Source organism: Plectrocnemia conspersa, unplaced genomic scaffold, assembly GCF_051122295.1.
Source record: "Plectrocnemia conspersa isolate PC_06_02 unplaced genomic scaffold, ASM5112229v1 ptg000003l, whole genome shotgun sequence".
NCBI classification, from domain to species: Eukaryota; Metazoa; Arthropoda; class Insecta; order Trichoptera; family Polycentropodidae; genus Plectrocnemia; species Plectrocnemia conspersa.
In genome coordinates this window covers 6,783,825-6,796,627 of record NW_028277167.1, presented here as the reverse complement: position 1 = coordinate 6,796,627, position 12,803 = coordinate 6,783,825, and the positions used below count along the sequence as shown (strand labels likewise).

At 29.1% G+C, this 12,803-nt stretch overlaps 1 protein-coding gene across 1 annotated transcript in view; it reads right to left on the bottom strand.

Moving 5' to 3' along the window:
* LOC148236463 (uncharacterized) overlaps positions 1–12,803 on the bottom strand; it is a 415,732-nt gene that overhangs the window by 399,093 nt on the left and 3,836 nt on the right. The window lies entirely within an intron of this gene.

The window sequence follows — 12,803 nt, the reverse complement described above, 5'->3', positions numbered from 1 at the left end:
ATATAACATATAATATTCTGCTCTAATCTAGAAATTTACATAAATATTTACAGTTAGATTAGATTTTTAATTATTTTACAATACATACAAACTTCATTTTGATCTGCACCCAAACATGTTTACAATTGTGTTATAGCTACTTATTAAATTAGTAATACAAAAATGTTAGTCTTATCTAATAAAACTAGCTGTCAGTTCCTCAGCTAATAAGTGTACCCTCAAATTTAATGTCTTTAATTACATTCACATATTAAAACCAAAATAATAAAATTAAAATGTCAACCGCTCAATCTGTTGCTCAAAACAACATGAGAGTAAGCATATTATGTAATTGAAAAATATATTAATTTATTCATATTATTTAAGAAAATGATTTTTCTGTACAGCATAATATTTTTTAATAATTTTCTAGAATAAATAAACTTAAAAAGTTTTCGCTGCGCGGCCAAATACAAATTAAATTTTAAAATTGAATGTTTAATTAAAAACATATTTTTTTTAATTAAATGTTATTTTTTTAAAATTAAAAATTCCATTTTTACTAAATCTAATTTGATTGTAAAGAATAGTAATTTAAAAAATATTTATATTAGTGTCTCTCAATTTTATTTATTAAAATTAATTGTGTAGTTTCCTTTTTAATGCGCCAGTAAAAGGGATTCCCCGCTACAATTGTTTTCTTATATTGGTGGTTTTTAATGGCAGCACTTCTAAATTTTAATTGTCAATAGCGAATTGTCATAATGACAGCGCGCCGCAAAGTTATGGTGAATTATATTAAATAAACGCTAAACAATCTTCTAATCAGTTAGTTGAATGACGTAGCACTTGTAATTAAGGACAATATGAATAAAACTTTAAATTATTAGTGTACCAGTAAGTATTTTTTTTTGTGTGAAAAATAAACCATTTGTGATCAGTTAAATTATACTCCGAGAACTGTGTATCTGTGTATATAGGCTTACCATATTAATGAAACTCTAAACTAGGACAGCTAAAAAAAGGTCATCTCGTATTTTTTGCGAAGCCAGGACATATGGTAAGCCTATGTGTATATTAAAATATAATCTAAATCCTAATATGTTCAAAATACCCGATCATTGAGCATCATCAGAATTGCAATCATTCTGAAAGGAAGTAAAAATACTACATGTCTCATTACCTGTAAAGATATCTTTAAATAAAAATATACAATTTTACCCATAACAAAACTATTATTATTATTTTAGGTCCAAATATTAGAGGGGAAACATCGGTAAAGGGAAGTTCATATTCAACATTAACCTATCTGACGGTTAGTTTAGGATATATTCTATGACCTCAAAGATCTAAAACGTAATAGCAGATGTTATATGTATATACTATGCAATCTCAAATGAAAGGGTGCTTCTGGGCAATTTGTCAGTTACTACTTTACTTTTGTCCCTTTAGTTGTCAATGGATGTAAGTATTTTAACTGTGTTCTTAATATCTACTCGATATCTACTACACACTTTATGTCTTATATTATCTGAAAGTATTTTATTTTATAAAGAACATATATAAGTTTGCTATTACTGAACAATGTGGTTTTGGATATTCTATAAAAAAATGACTAAATATGAAAAAAACATAAAAATCTTAACGTAGATACGATATGTATTTTATTACATACAATAAAAGAATTAATTTGATTATACCAATTCATGTTTCTCAATGGACTATTAAAGTATATAAGTTTTGTTCTTTGCGGTAATCCAAATATTTATCAAATGCCAATATATGATATCTACTAAATATTTACTTTATTTCTCATAATACCAGCAAGTATTTTGTTTTATAAAGAACATACTGAGTTTGCTCTAAGTGAATAGCTTGAATATAGCCATTATTTAAGAAAAATGATTGCAAAGAACAGAAGTTCATAAACTCCTTAACGTATATATGATATTTTGACACACTCGGAATGAAATGACTGAAATATTTTTTACTACATGATATTTGGCTGTATTAATTTAAATTATGTATGCAATTGTATATTATTTTCTTATGACTTTTACCCACTTGTATATTATTTGCTTATGATACTTTTTCACTATAGGCAAATATGATGTTAGTATGAGAAAGTCATATCCTCACGTACAACGTCTTGATACAATTATATGTAAGAATGTTATGTTTCGTTATGTTATTAACTATTATATGAAGCTCTTACTATTTTAAATGATAATTTTGTTGTATTACAAATCAAAACCCTCACTGTCACTGAAGATTGTTTTATAATTGTTTATATAGTTTAATCAATGTACACTTCTAATTCTTACACGCATTATGTATTTAATTTATAAAGTTGAAACTTACCTAGTTAATTTGCAATCCAAATATTTATACTGTCAAATCGAACAACGCACAAGAAAAATTAATGAAAATTATTTTTAAAAAACAACTGTTAGGTTGCTACCGGCCATCTTGTTTTATATTTAAATACTGATTTTTCATTGATCGACAGTTAGAACTTCCAACAAAAAAACAAAAGAATTTAATACTAGAGATTCAAAAATCAATCAAGCAAATTTAATTTTTATTTTTATTAATTATAATTAAATATATTTCCTTTGTTTACGCGTATTATTATGAACCGTTCATACAGGGTGATACGATTCACAAAGTAACAAATTGATCGTAATATTCGTTTCAATTTTGAAGCGAGCGCGTCCGGAAGCGGAAGCGGCTTAGAACAATTAATATAAGATATGAGCTTGTTACGCCATTATTAAAAGCTCTACAATATAATATTATTTGAAGAACATTATAAAAGTCTAGGACTTTCAATGATATATAGTACAAATGAATACATAGATCTATTATGTAGAACATTCTAAGGTTAATCGCGAAAGTATAAGTATATTATTAACTGTTTTAAAGTTTTTAATCAAAATAATAAATAATTAAATTATGTATTTATAGTGAATATAATTTTAAGATTTAGTAATCCGAAAGGTGTGACGACGCAGGTGAAAACTAGTAAGAATTTATTAGTTAATATTACTATGATGAGCGAGATTATTCTTCGAGCGGTGGTGGTGAAGCTAGCGGAGGGATGATGTCAGTGGAAGATCCTCAGCATTGTGATTGGTGTGATAACGACAGTATTGCTTAAGTCCCTCTGAGGATGTGAGCGTCCATGACCGTATGTTATCCGCGGACGGGCAGTGTCTTCGAGTGTCTGCCAGTGTCTGTCCTCTCCTCATTGGAAACCAGCCTTAAGTATTTAGGGCTGCAAAGCTTGCTAACGAATCACAATCATGCAGCGGTAATCCAGCTAATCGTTGCACTCGCTTCTTAAAACAATAAATTATGTATACGCTTTTAAAAAGTGACATTTGCTTGATGGACATCTCCGAGGTCGAATTGTGCAACGGGAATATTGTACCCTTACGGTGCATTTTGTTTTTAAGTGATATATTGTTTCTGTGACCGTTTCACAAAAAATAAATATTCTGTCAATGCATCGGAGATTCCTTGCGTGTTACTTATGTGAAACCCTTTTTTCTAGTCGTAACGAGGGCATTTGTGTGGTCCCATAGTTTACACTATTGTCTAGTTTATCCTTATTGATGAATGGTCATTTTTGGTCACAGTCTTTAACGTGAGTTTTAAGAATAAGATCCCACAAATAATACAACTTGATTCATATTTAGCGCAATATATTTTAATTTAGGGCTAGCTACAATGAAAACAATATAAAAATAAATTTCAACGCTTTTAGTTAATTTATACTACTTAAATGTACTATAAATATGTGTAAACAGTAGAACCTTGAATTACGAGTTACTTATTTTACGAGTTTTTCGCAACACGACCAGTAAAAATTGAATTACTTTCTCCCTGAGCCGATGATTCTTCTTGGAGTTAAGACATACCCTTTGAAAAATTATTTGCCACTGAAAGTTTTGTTGGTTATAATAATGCTCCTGCTCATCCTCCAGACCTTTAGGAAAAATTACTAAAGGGATGCAAGTTTATTAATATCAAGTTTCTTCCTCCCAACATTACTCTAACCGTGGAGTTCTGGTTTATCGATATTTTTTATTTCTCGAGAAATAAGAATTCTCATTTTCAATTCTCATTTTGATAAATAAAAAAATATATTTAATAAGTATGTGATTATATTAATACAGTATAAAATTGTAGATATCTTTATATTGTATAAGTAAAATCTTTTTGGCGACGAGAGTATTTATAATAGTTACATGTTTGATAATAAAATAAGTGAACAGTGCGTGGGGCCCGTACCGGCCGTGTGAGCCCGCTGGAGTCGCCAAGAGAAAAGTGTGCCCGTCACGCCAAGTTTTGGCCATAATAAACCTAAATATATGTAAATGGTCCTTCTACAATATCTTCTCTGTTTTTAATTTTTAAATATTTTTATGACAATAAAATATAAATTATATTATTTAAAATAATTAAAATTTAAAAGAACTTAGCAAGTACATTATTCCTAAAATAATCTCAAAATGCACATATCATCTAATGTGGAATCGGTAAACCTTGTTTTTGTTTATGTTAGAAAAATTTTGGTGAAAAAAAACTCTCGAAAGCTTCCATATATTATTGTTCAATCTGCTGATACCCAAGCTAAGCGGTTTCTTCTTATTTGATTCTTATGTTATTAAAACAAACATAAGGCTGATTAGAGTACTGAAGAAAATTTAGCTATTAAAATATTTCCGCCCTTTATTAAAACATGCATATTTTCAAACATCTGGCAAAGAACCATCCTTAATTATGCAGTGGTTTTAAAAAAATGCAGATGTTGTAAAACATTTTAAAATATATGTACAAATTTAATTAAAATTCTCGAGAAAGAAAAATCTAGATTTGGCATTTATCTCGAGAAATACTACTCCAACCCATGGATCAGCGGATCATTTTGAACTTCAAAAAGCTTTACACGAAATCAATATTTCAGTGATTCTTTAAAGTGACCAAAGGAACAAATCTTACATTCACAGACTTAAAAAAATCATTTCCACACCGAGCTGCTTCAAGATCATCGATAAAGCGTGGGATAAGATTATCAAGAGAACCCTTAATTCTGCTTGAGGAAAACTGTGGCGTTGACAGATTTTCTCGATGAAATTATGTCCTTGTGGGAAAACATGTTAAAGATATTAAAGAGTTGATGGAGGCCAGTAGCTGACCAGCGAAGAACTAATAGAGATCTGGTCTATGGAGGGGAAAGAAGAGGCTGAGAAACCCCTCACTTTAAATGAGATTAGGAATATCTGTAAAATGATGGAAACAGTGAAAAAACACATCCAAGTAAGGTTGCAGCAGTGCGAGCAATGAACTGATTCAATGACAATGCAATGTTACGTTTTCGCCAAATCCTCAAAAGTGTCATTGGATAGGATCCTAGTTATAATTCCATGAAAATAATAAGATTTTATTGAGCTATTAGTGATAGACATCATGAATAATCAATCAATTAAATTCTTTTATTTTAAGCTGTAATGATAAAAAATATACGTTTAGTATGTACGAAAGGGTACGGACGCAATCACGTCGGGGTCACCACTCTATGTCACGGTCATTAACAATAAGACAATCGCCATTTTAAATGTACCTATACGTGTGGTCGCCATATATAAATTAATATTTTTGGATTTTTAAACGAGTCAGTGTATTTTTTTATTATATCTTATGGCAAAATTTGTTTTAATATATGAGCACATTTCCAGTAATAATTATGCTTGTAAACCAAGCTTCCACTGTATATGCATATATAATATATTTAATATAAACACATATTCAATAGATATTAAACATAGTTATCATGCGAAATAAAATATGTAAATTCCATCAAAGCTTATCGGTATTCACTGCTGTTTATTAGATTAAATGTTATCTATATATAAATAACGACACTAACATGCATTCGAATAATACTTTATTGGCTCTTGATTGGCTAATCTTTTCATTTATGAATTGCATTTTAATTGAATATAAAACACTTCCCACAAAAATTTGTATTAGTCACTTCTTGCTCAATCATTAATACCTAATCTAATAATAGACACTTTTTTCGCCGTTGTTATAACAAATCGTGACTTTGTATTTATTTAATGATCAAGCCCAATAGTGCACAGATAATGACTCGATTGCCTTTATCCATCAGACACGACTTCCGTATCCATCACGATTCGTCTCCTTTCCGTGCTCGAAATTTCCAAAAGTTCTTTGAACCTTAATCCCCAACAACCCACAATGATTTTCATAGTTTTCATAACCACCAATGCATGTGCACTGTTGTACATTGTACAGTGATTAGAAAGTCTCCGGCAAGTGTTAATGGGACATACGCGTCGAAACGGTCAAACACACCTAACGTTACATATCGGGTGTGTTTGAGCACACACATATGCAAATGCAATTTAATATGTTTGCGGTTTTATCATTTAGTGCCTCTCGAACGAAAAGAGAGTTTGAAGTGTGTAACAGATTAGCTCACAATGAAAGGGGTCCCACGCGCTTTGGACCCACATTATTGAAACATCAAATCGCTTTCACGATTTGAATATCAAAAGGCATTGTTGTGGTGCGTCTTTTTTCCTTTTCAACGTTTAATAATCACGAGAATTATGTTACTTAGATGAGTTAAGAATATTTTTTAATTCACAACCGACGCATTTTTTAATTTTTTAATTGAGCAATTAAGGTTACTCTATTAACGAATCAATACAATAATATCTACATATATGTAGATGTTATCTACCTTAAAAAACAAAAAAGAGAGTTAAGATAATTTAAATTACCTCTTTTAATAATGAAATCACATTATTTGTGACCATAATTATTATTAAAATAAATTAATGTTTTTAAAAAATCACAATATTTTATTTAATTGATATTCTAGACATATAGTATGTACGCTGATAATATCGTGCTATTTGCTCATAAGGAAGCAGCCATAATAACTATAAATATGAATCATTGAATCTTAAATCCGCGAATGGAATATTTTTTATGTTGCGTGATAGTGCGAATTTATAAGCTATATTTTAGATGGTATTAATTAATCAGTATCCCGTCGTCGTTAATGATAAACTTAGCGATAGTAATACACTTTTCGGGTGGGAAAAAATACTATGAAAAAAAAATACATAAAATAAACCCTTTTTAAAACTTTTACTTTGACAAAGTACTCAAAAATGCATTTTTATTGTGGTGAGCGTAAATAAGTTGACCAGTAAAAAATTTAAAATATTTAGGGCAGCAATTTCAAGAACATATGTTAAATTTGTATTAAATTTTTACGCGCTTTTGTCCGGCGCTTTTTTGTCGATTCGAAATTTTAACCGCGCGCTTTTGTTGGCACTGTTTTGTCTAATGACCTTTGGTAAATATATACGCATCAGCCTTTGCAAATGTGTCAAGTGGCAATCGTTCGTTCAGGAATAGTCCGGTAAGTTATTCAAAGGTCAGTTCCAAAAAGTCGTCGCTAGTGATCTCATGCCCATCTCTCGATTTGCTCTACTCACGCGAGTCTGTGCCGATGCTCTGTTTGTTATGCTTTCTATGTCCTTCTGATGTGACTTGAGTGTCATATTTTATAACGATCGTTCTAAGAAGCTTTAACAAACCTCTGATATGAATAATTAAGAACTAATCTTGTTCTATTCTGAAACACACCCTCAAGTGTTAACAGCCAGATTTGATTTATATGGCGATCTTTAGTCAAGATCTCCTAATAAAAAAAGCATTCATAGCAAGGCCAAAGGTAATTGTTTCGGGCTGACGTATTGACTCTTTTTAGATTCGAGTTTTTATGACTGCTGTAATGAGCGGTTATTAGAGAAACGTATTTTAAAGCAATTTATGATAAATGCTTAAAATATTCTAAAATTCATAATGTCATAGATGCAAATAGATTCTAAAATCATATAATATGTAAATAGTTGCGTATTTAAACCATATTTCAAAAAATTGTATCAAAAATTTAAAGAATGCAGTATAAATAATTTGTTAAGCTTATTAAGATTTCGAGTAAAATTACTTATTTAAAGCTTACAATTTTGCAAAAAATATCAAGTACATACATAAATAGATGCTAAAATCTGGGAAATAATAATTTCATATTTTTATTTGCGAAAAATGAAAGAAAAAATGTAACAATTAAAAAAATACATGTCTTTAAAAGTTATAAATGAATTTTAAAATTGTGGTTATTGTGCAATATTGCGTGTCCTACACGATTTATACACCCTTCTGTTGTAAGTCAGATCACTCTCGATGTGTAAAGCTACTTATTATCATTCGCATAAGATGCAAATTCGTCATAAACGACACTAGTTGTCTTAAAAAAATATTCCATCGTTAAAAATCGTTGTCTTTTCCGGGATTTCTAAATTAATCATTGAAACTCCTCACGATTATAAAATGCTAAGTGTTATAGGATAATATTTGTTGAATTCGATTTAAGAGGTAATTATTGGCGATATTGGCATTTAAATAAATACTTATTCCATAAAATGATTGTTTGTGCATTACAATATCAAAAAAGAGCATTAAATAAATATATCTATGTTTAATAAAAAATATTAGATTGTGCAACATGTGCATTGAAATATTATAAGATAATAAACACAGCTTTATTCAATAAAAAAAATATATTATTCAAACCCAAACCTAAGCCTAACGAATTAATCCAATAAAAATTCAACAACTATAAATAGTTTTAGAATTTTTATTAAATTAGCTTTGGGTTTGAACAGAAATTGAACGTTTCGCAACTGTAACAGTGAAATCATATTATATTATAACAGTTGCTGTGTAAACCCCACTCTATATTTTTTATGAAATGCTATGCAAAATGATATCATTTAAATTTTCTTTATATTTGTTTTGATATGCTATGATTTTTTAAATTTGTATGAATATTTTTTACGATTTAATTATTTAATACAATCACTACGATGGACAAGTTGTTTAAGTCGCTGATAATTAACCTGAAAGACCTGGGCTCAAATACCACATATACCTTAGTGTTTTAAAAAAAAGAATCGTGTCTCGGAGATGAATTAGTAAAAATTACATAATTACAATTCCGGTCGATTATCACAGATTATTATATCTTAATATTCCTATGATCATAATGATAAATTAAAATCGAGGTAGGTAGTACATATTAATGATGAAATGAGCAACTTCAGTTTATAGGGAATATATAATATTATATGTATTCAACAACAAAAAATACAATTTTGAATCAGCAATTTAATATTAAGATTGTAAAAACATTAATAAGAACAAATCAACTGAATTAAAAATGTATACACGCGTCACGCTTAGCCGTAAAATTAATAAAAATAATAACAAGAAAAAACTACTAAGAAAGATATTAAAATAATGACTTGACACTATATATTTTTTAGATTAAATCGCATAATTAAGATTTTAACGTTAAAACTTTACTTAAAAATATATGAACAATGTAATAAATATGCTAATTTAGCGCTTTTATTATTAAAAATTTAAAAAGTTTGGAAATAGGGTCGTTGATATAGAAAAAAATATAAGACTAAGCATTACCTTAACTTTGTAACATAAAATTGCAAATTTATTATTAGTAACACAATACAAATGGAAACTGTTCCTACAGTCAATCCGTTTTTATAAAAACCTAATTGGATCATATTAAAGTGAAATTATTGATTTATTTGTGCCGTAACTTAATCGTACGAAATAACAACCTTGGACTAAAGCCATCAAAACAATTAATTGCATTTATAGGATGGTTGTTAAAAAATGTATCCGTTCTCTCATCGTAATTCTAATTAAGCTTTTATGGAGAGGTTCGAGTAAGTATGTAATATAAGTTGAGAAACGAATGTTCCACGTAAGTTTTGGTTTCTTAATTATTTTACTGACTATCCAACTTTCCGTCGGACTGGAAATGGGTCGGTCACAGTCAGACAAGTTCTTGACTGCTACTCTTAAGAGAATAGAAAACCTGTCAGTGAAGTACCACAGGACATAGGAAAGAGTTTATTTGTAATGCTTGAAAGCTCTATAAATATATTATGCCCATCGCAAATGTACACTTTAGCGAATCGTCATGATAAGCGCAGCCCGGTCGTAATAAATGACCGCCATTTGAGCACGACACTTTGGCCGCCATCTTGTTCCTATGATATATACACGAGACATTCGTTTTTCCGGAGAAAATGAAAATCAGGCCTTTTCCGAGGATCGTCTGGGAAATTGCGTTAGAGTCAGGTCTTATCTCGGCACCCGGTTCTTGCTTTATTATCCAGTCGAAATTGACTCCTCTTTTGCAAGCTATAAAAAAAACTTTTTCCACTTAAGCAAAACATGGGAGAATTTCTCAAGCGTTTCTCAGTTCAACGGTTGATTTTTCAATATATATATTATTATAATAAAACTAACAATGATTCATATATTATTAACTGGAATAATAAAATATTTTTAACAATATTATAGATCGTATTTAAATAAAATAATCATTTTATAAAGATATATTGCCTACTTCTGGTAATCCTGGCTATCAAGTAGACAAGACATTAACCAGCTTGGAAAAGTAAAACCATTGAAACAGTTGTGTAAATTTGAAATTATTACGAATATTCCGGTGATGTAAACTCAGTGTACATGTAAATTGCTCCCACAAAAAAAAAAATTTTCTCTCTCACATGAGTAGAACGATAGTATTAGGTCTCGAACTTGTGTTTTGAATGACATCTTCACATTATTGTTTGTAAAATTATAAAAAAATAACATGAAAAATAAAATTATTTCATTAAATTAAGATAATATGTATTGTTTATTATTTTAATATAAAATAAATTAGTGCAGGTCATCGAATCATAGTAATTATATGTGAAGAGTATGTAGATAAAATTATTTTGATACGTTACTGCGATAAGGTGTTTTTTCTGTATTTATTTAAGCAAACTTGCGATTAAAAGTTATTGATTTATTTATACGTATGTAGTGTTTCATTAATTATTTCACACTATTCATACTGCAATAAATCTACATCGCTTACGTAATTTCAAAAAACGTATATATTATGTAATAATGTCGGACACGTGCTCTTGATATGCGAAATTCAATAATCGCGCACTGCCAGCGATCATACTCGTACATGGCAGCTTGGCACGTCGCCAAAGAGATAATGATACAGAGGTATGTATTATATGTAGTGTGTATGTTCATTTATACACCCGTGCAATTTGGACTAGAGCAAACGAATCGGCCCTTGAACCAAAACATTAGGCGCCCCTGGTGAAGCGTCATAAGAGACATAAATAATCCCAATATCGTTGGAGAGAAAAGGGTTACCACAAATCACAGTATTTTATAAGCGAATGGGTATAAAAGGTATGTAATTCATTTCTATAAAAAATGGCATATATTGACAGGCGCTAAATAAATGTTGTAATCTTTGGTGGAATGAGTGGTTTGGAAAGATACGTAATCTCCTCAAGATATGGATAAGATCTGGATAATCGAATATGTTTAGCATTCGTTATGAATTTCTTGTATTAGTAAATACGAATCGTCCAGTTCTTGGGTCATGTCCTTGACAATGATAGACTGCACGTCTGTCTATGTGGAATGAATGTCAAGTGAAGAATTAATGATAAAGATACGAGAATGGACATGAGAAAATATATCTTTCAATTTATAATAACTCGACACTTTATGAAATGTTAATAATATATAAATAATTAAAATATGTTTTAAAGATAAACAAATATGAGCCTGTTAACCTCATTTTAAGATGTATCAATATTTTTATATATAATAATTATTTTCATGTGTATTGAAATTCATAGTTTAATTTAGGCGTCACCAAGTTACTTTAATTGTGTTTTAAAGATTCGCACAATATATTAATTGATATTAAAAAATACATATGCATATAGTATTTTTTTTATAAATACACTGCGCGGCTACGTTTTTCTGAAACGTTATTACAAAAAATACATTTTGCATTGCTTATCCCAATAATACGCGATATTATCTTCAAATGAAATTACTTAAATGTTAACTCAAAAATCTTATTTATTGTAGAAAAATAAGTCTTTTTACTAAAATAATTCGCTTAAGTAAACTAAATTGTAACAAAATCTGTTCTCTCTATATATAACATAATTTAGTTTTCTTAAACAGATATAAACTAAGCGGAAAATAAATTGTAAGTATTAAATTTCAATTAAGTACATAAATATGAATCTAGTTAACGAGAAAATTTACGTAGTCTGTAAAATTGAATACAAATAATTTTAATTAATTACAATCAAAATTCGACTTTAGTCATAAATTATATAGTCATATTAAAAGTAACTTATTTTGATACTTCACCGCGATAGGTGTTTTTGCTGTATTTTTTCAAGCAAACCTGTGATTAAAAGTGATTGATTTATTATTTGACAATATTATTACAGTACTGATATTAATCTACATCGTTCACGTAACTTAAAAAAACGTATATGTTATGTTATAATGTTGGACAAGTACTCTTGATTTTGTAGAAATTGATAATTTTGTAAAAAATGTAATAAGCTATGGAAACTTTTCTGTAAATGTAAGTTTTTATGTGTACAAATTTTGCACTGCGCGGTCAAATAGTCCTAGTAATAAAATAGTTCTCGATAATTTCACTGCGGTGTTAAAAACTTGATTACTGATCTACACTATAAATAAAAAAAATCAACTCATATGTGAGATATCTTTAACAAAGAACTAAATTTTGAATATCATGAATTAAGAATATCATATATGAACAAATAAAA